A 7,177-nucleotide genomic window follows, 5' to 3' on the forward strand; every position below is an offset into this window, starting at 1 on the left:
GTCATGGCTAGAATCGGCTCTAGCTGCTTTAGATGATCTAACAATATCTTTTTCTTGGTGCCACTCATGTGAGTGGGAAGCAGTGTTATCAATAATTTTGTAAGCGTCAGTTGCGGTTTTCTTCATAATGGAACCACCAGCTGCTATATCGATGTCTTTTCTTGTAGTGATGTCGCATCCTTGGTAGAATATTTGTACTATTTGACAGGTGTCTAAACCATGTTGCTGACATCCTCTCAACAATTTTCCAAATCTTGTCCACGCCTCATATAGAGTTTCATTTAGCTTCTGTGCGAACGTAACAATTTCTCCTTGAAGTCTTACGGCTTTAGATGCCGGAAAGAATTGTTTAAGAAATTTTTCAACTAAAACGTCCCATGTATCAATCGTCCCTTCAGGTAACGATTCTAACCAATCTTTGGCTTCTGCCTTTAAAGTCCAGGGAAATAACATGAGATATATCTTTTCATCTTCAACTTCTCTTATTTTAAATAGAGTGCAGATTCTATTAAAGGTACGAAGATGTTCATTTGGATCTTCCTTCGGTGCACCACTAAATTGGCATTGATTAGTTACCATGTGTAGAATTTGTCCTTTGATTTCATAATCTGGCGCATTAATGTCAGGTTGAGTAATTGCGTGACCTTGGCCAGTGCGTTTAGCTCGCATTCGGTCTTCCATACTTAGAGGTTTCAGATTTTCCATAATTGAATTTGTTGAATCTGAATTACTATAGGATTCTGATTTAATAGTAGGTTCCTCAACAATCTCTGTTTCAATGATTGGTGGTTCAGGAGGAAAGATTAATGGTTCAGGATCTATGAATTGTCCCTGAATATTCTCAGGATTCTCAATTGTGAGGTCGGATTCAAAAAATGGATTATCGGAAATTTTAATTGGAGTACTTGGTCGACTGGATGACGATTCTAAAGAAAAATCAACGGCGACAATATTTGCTAGATGTCTTGATCGAGTTACAGGCGGTGAACGTACAAAAGGTGGTGAATGTTTTGCTCGGTGCATTCACTGAATATCCTATTAGTTTTTAAAAGAAAGAAAAATTATATAAGTTATCAAATTAATAGACTTTTCTGATTTTGCCCACGTTTCGAATAGCCAAAAGATGCAGCAGAGGGGCAGGATTCGTTTCGTCTCAATATAATTGAGTACTGTTTGGCTCCAATAACCCGGTCCACGTACAAATCCAACTATTACTACGAACCAGAAAATTTTGATGTCTATCAATTTAACCACTTAAAAATAATTTTTCGTTTAAATTTAAAGAAATTTTAGATAAGAAATAGAAAAAAAAATCTAAGTCCTAAAAACTAGAATGTCGAGAAATAAGAAAGAAAAAGAGCGCGTCGAAAAATGTCGAAAAATAAAAGGCGTCGAAAAATAAAAATAAGAAAATAGCGCATCGAAACTTAAAAAGGAACTAAAAACTAAGAATTAAAAGTTGCGTGTAAAAATATTAAAGCTTAAAAGGAATACTATATCCCAAATGGCAATAACTTAAAAAGGTACTAACACTTAAAAACGGCGTCGCAAAATTCTAAAGCACCTAAATCTTAGTCTTAAGAAAAAGCACTTAAGGGATTTTACGGCGAAGCCTAAAAATCTAGAAATAAAAATAACTATGGAAAAAACTATAACTTAAAATTAAATACGAGCGAAAAATACAAAAATTACGCTAAAACAAATAAAAAGAAACAAAATATAAAAAAATACTTAAAGTTTTAAAAAGTACAATTTTTATAAAAATATTATTTTTATATTATTTATTTTTATAAAAGTATTAATTTTATAATTTAATTATACTAAATAAACTAAATAATACAAATTAAAATACTAAAACTAACTTAATTAATTAAATAACAAAACCCTAATTAGGGTTTTATAATTAATAATAATACTCTGTAATTATTGCAGTTTTAGTCAACTCTCCCCATGTCTGACAGGGCCATGCGATCGCATTGTCCTCAACTTAAAAATCCATGTGATCGCATGGATAAAGATTTTGGGCCAGACTTTGGGCTGCTACAGTACGGGCCTCGAGTGTTTTTATTATACTTTTTTTTCATTTTTCTATTTTAAATTTCTGTTTTAAATAAATACAAAATATTTAAATAAAATTTATATTTTTACAAACTTAAAAATAAAAATAAAGAAACTTTATAAAACTTATATATTTAACAAACTCTTAAAAATATTTATATTTTTGTTTTTCTTTTTTTTATATTTTTGAAAATATTAAAACGTATTTTTACAAAAGTGTATTTTTATAAAAGTAAACTTAAAAATTAATAAAAATATTTTTTTATAGCGTTGCGCTTCCGGCGTTTATAGAAATGCTAGTTCCCCGGCAGCGGCGCCAAAAATACTTGATGTGTGCGAGGTGTACTAGGAAATAGTATTATTTTTATAACGAAATACTATTAAATATGATACAATTTTACACAAGATATTTATTTATTTATAGAATGGATATACCTAAACCTTGCTACAGCACTTATAGGCAGTGTAACTAATCGTACAGTAGTGTAGTTTTTAGTAAGTCCGGTTCGTTCCACAGGGATACACCTTAACGCTATAATTTTTAACTTTATAAAAATACAAATATATATATAAGTAATATTATTATTATAAAAAGGGGGTTTTTACCGTTTAATGACCGGTTTGTCGATTTTTAAAACTTTAGTCGCAGTTAAAACCTAATGTAAAATATTAAATAAATAAAAGACTTAATTTAAAGCGTAAAATAAATAACGATAATGAAATTGCGATAAATAAAAGTGCAATAATTAAAAAGTACGATAATTAAAAGTGCAATTAAATACAATGACAATAAATAAAAGTGCGATAATTAGAAGTGCAATTAAATATGAAAATAAAGGAATTATGCTTATTTAAACTTCCGTAATCATGATGTTTGACGTGTTGATTTTTAGTTTATTCCCATGGGTTAATTGTCCTTTGTCCTGGATTATTTAATATGTCCGTTTGATTTTTGTCCATAAAAGTCCATCGGTCATAAAATTAAAGTGCGAGTGTCCTCGTCAAATTATCCTTATTTCCGAAGTCAAATATTCCAACTAATTGGGGACTTAAACTGTAACAAGGTCTTAATACTTTGTTTAATAATTACACCAGGATATCGACTGTGTGTAACCCAAGGTTTTAATACTTTGTTAACAATTACGACAAGTGTCCTTGTACATAATTTCACCCCTGTTTTAATAAATCTATTAACTATTAATCCATTCCCGTGTCCGGTTAAATGAACGATTATTCGTACATATAAATATCCCGCCCATCGTGTCCGATCGAGTGTATATAGTTATTTCTAGGTACGTCCAATTGTAAATCTTTATATTAAAATTAACAAACTATCATTTAGTTAAACAAATATAAAGCCCATTAATAGCCCATAGTCTAATTTCCACAAGTGTCGTTCTTTTGTCCAAACCCCAATTATGGTACAAAGCCCAATTACCCAATTTTAATATTTTAGCCCAACATCATGATTACTTCGGTATTAAATAAGCATAATAATAACTTAGCTACGAGACATTAATTTAAAAATAACATTAACCATAACTTACAGTGATTAAAAATAGCGTAGCGTTACACGGACAGAATTTTGACTTACACCCTTACAACATTCGCTAACATACCCTTATTATTAGAATTTAAAATTAAAATTAAAATTATAATATAAATATAAATATATTTACGTATAGATAGAGAGATGGATATATGATGATTAAACTGAGCCAAACACGCGAATTTATAGGCCTGTAGGCTGTAAAAGGCCTCCATGCGATCGCATGAAGATTACTCTTCAAGGCCATGCGATCGCATGGCCAGCTGGTGAAGTTCACGTGTCTTTGTTTTCTTGCTTGCCGACGGTTTAATAAATATATATAATATATAAATAATTATAAGAATTATTTAAATATTATATTATATTTATGTGCATAGTTGACTTGTAATTTTTAGTCCGTTGCGTCGAGCGTTGAGAGTTGACTTTGGTCCCGGTTCCGGATTTTCGAACGTCCTTGCGTATAATTTAATATCTTGCACTTTGCGTTTCGTGTCTTGTACTCTTGTAATTTTAAGACGTTTCTCATCAATAATTGGAACCACTTTCATTGTATTTTGTACTTTTGAGCTTTTTAGTCGTTTGCGTCTTCAATTCGTCGAATCTGTCTTTTGTCTTCACCTTTTATTATTTAAACGAATATCACTTGTAAATAGAACAATTGCAACTAAAAGCTTGTCTTTCTTGAGGGATAATGCTATGAAATATATGTTCGTTTTTAGCATTATCAGTCATGAATGACTCCAAGTAATATCTCTAAATGAGCAAATGCACAGCGGAAGATTTCTTTCGTACCTGAGAATAAACATGATTTCAAGTGTCAACCAAAAGGTTGGTGAGTTCATTAGTTTATCATAAACAATCATTTCCATTATTTTAATAGACCACAAGATTTCATTTTTCCATAAATATACATCTCATATCAGGCATTTCGCAAACTGCATAGAGATAAAAATCATTCATATGGTGAACGCTTGATAACCGAACTAACAAGATGCATATAGAATATCCCCATCATTCCGGGACTCTCATCAGACATGATAATCGAAGTACTAAAGTATTCGTAACCCGAATAGGACGTGTCAAGGTCCATAGATCTATCTTTAGGATTCGCGTCAATTAGGGGCCATTTCCCTAATTCTTAGGCTACCAAGCTAACAAGGGGCATATTCGATTCGATAATCCAACCATAGAATGTAGTTTCGATTACTTGTGTCTATTTCGTAAAACATTTATAAAAGCAGCGCATGTATTCTCAGTCCCAAAAATATATATTGCAAAAGCATTTAAAAAGGGAGCAAATAAAACTCACCTAATGTATTTTGTAGTAAAAATACATATGACTATATTGAATAATGCAGGGTTGGCCTAGGATTCACGAACCTATATCATTTGTATAATTGTTAATATTTATAGTTGTAATTGAACACACACACACACACACACACACACACACACACACACATATATATATATATATATATATATATATATATATATATATATATATATATATATATATATATATATATATATATATATATATATATATGTATATATATATATATATAAGTGTATTAGTTATATCATTTTTGTGTTAATAATATATATATGTTTTATATGTTCATTTTGTATATAAAAATATTAAATTTTGATACGTTATATGTGTTAAATATATATATATATATATATATATATATATATATATATATATATATATATATATATATATATATATATATATATATATATATATATATATATATATATATATATATGTATGTATGTATGTATTTCATTTGTTTATCGAAACAGTAGTTCTAATTATATTAAGTTAACATTAGTAAAAATAATGGTAATAACATTAATAATATACTTATGTCAATAATAACTCTATTAGTGATAATAACAATGATATTAATAATAATACTTGTAAAAATATTAATGTTACTGTTTATGATAGTTATGATATTAATGATTTATTAATAATAATAATAATAATAACTTTATTAAAAAATGATAATACTAATAACAATAATGATATTGTTAATAATAATACATTTGTTTAATAATAATAATAATAATCTTAATATTAATATTAATGATGATAATAATATAGTAATAGTAGTGATATTAATAATAATCATAGTAGTAATTATAATCCTAAGTGATAATCTTTACAATAATACATGTATTTGTAGAGATAATAATAATTATATTACTAATAATAACAATATTGATAATTATATTAATGATGATCTTAATAATAATACTAGTAATAATAATAATATTGATACTAATAACAATAACAATAATAATAATAATTAGTATTAACAATAATAATAATAATAATAATAATAATAATAATAATAATAATAATAATAATAATAATAATAATAATAATAATAATAATAATAATAATAATAATAATAATAATAATAATAATAATAATAATAATAATAATAATGAAAATGAAAATGAAAATGATTACAACCTTTGAAGTTATGCTTAAAAGAATACGCCACTGCCGGGGTTCGAACCCGTGACCACTCGCTCACCCGCACAATACCCAACCATTCTGCCATTCTCGCTTTCCTTATTAAATCCTCACCCATATTTTATTTAAACCTTATGTTTAATTATCCCTTATTCTTCTTCCTCTTCACAAAGAATTCGATTACCAGAGATAAAAACTCAATTACATTAACTTTAGGATTTAATATTTATTACAGAAACACGTTTTGTTTGTGATTAATTGAATTAACAATCAGCAAAAAAAAATAAGAAAAAGTGCTGCTACTGGGTTACGATTTCTAAAAGAAAAAAATATATATGATTTTGATTTTGAATACGATTTAGGCAAATCTTACAACATGAAATATGTTGTATATCATTCATATAAACTTTCCAATTCATCAATTTAATTCAATACATCAAGACAAGTTCTAATTTTGTGATGAACAATTATGTTGACCTTTTGACTTGAAACTTTGACTTCAAAATTCAACATCAATACAAAGAATTGGGACACGAAAACTTACAGATAGATTGAATACAAGATTCATAACATATCCTCATTATTACATTTTGCAATTTCGCTCAAAATCAAAGTTTTGGAAAAATGAACTCATACAGAGGTGACGAGCTGAACTAAATAAATAAATAAATAACTGAATAATTTTGTTAAATCTTGATTTATAGAAAAACAGAGATATTGTGTAATTTATAATGATTGTAAAAAATAAAAATGGAATACCTAAATGAGCACTTCTTTCGATTTATTTATGGCACACAAAAAAAAATGGTTCGATAGTCTTCCTATTTAAGAACAGATAAAAAAATTAAATAAAATGTATAGATTAAAGGTGAAATGGATTGGTAACGAATTTGGATATATCTGTGTTAACTTCTACTTTATTACATAATTAAAGACAAAGTCAATCTATGTACAATTTAGTTGGTATATCAAACTGATCGAGCATCTTTCCCTTTTTTTTATAATTTATAAATAGTATAAATATATTAATAATAATAATCATAATAATAATACTAATTAACAATAATACTAATTAA

The sequence above is a fragment of the Rutidosis leptorrhynchoides genome, chromosome 4 (genome assembly GCF_046630445.1).
Source record: "Rutidosis leptorrhynchoides isolate AG116_Rl617_1_P2 chromosome 4, CSIRO_AGI_Rlap_v1, whole genome shotgun sequence".
Taxonomy (NCBI): domain Eukaryota; kingdom Viridiplantae; phylum Streptophyta; class Magnoliopsida; order Asterales; family Asteraceae; genus Rutidosis; species Rutidosis leptorrhynchoides.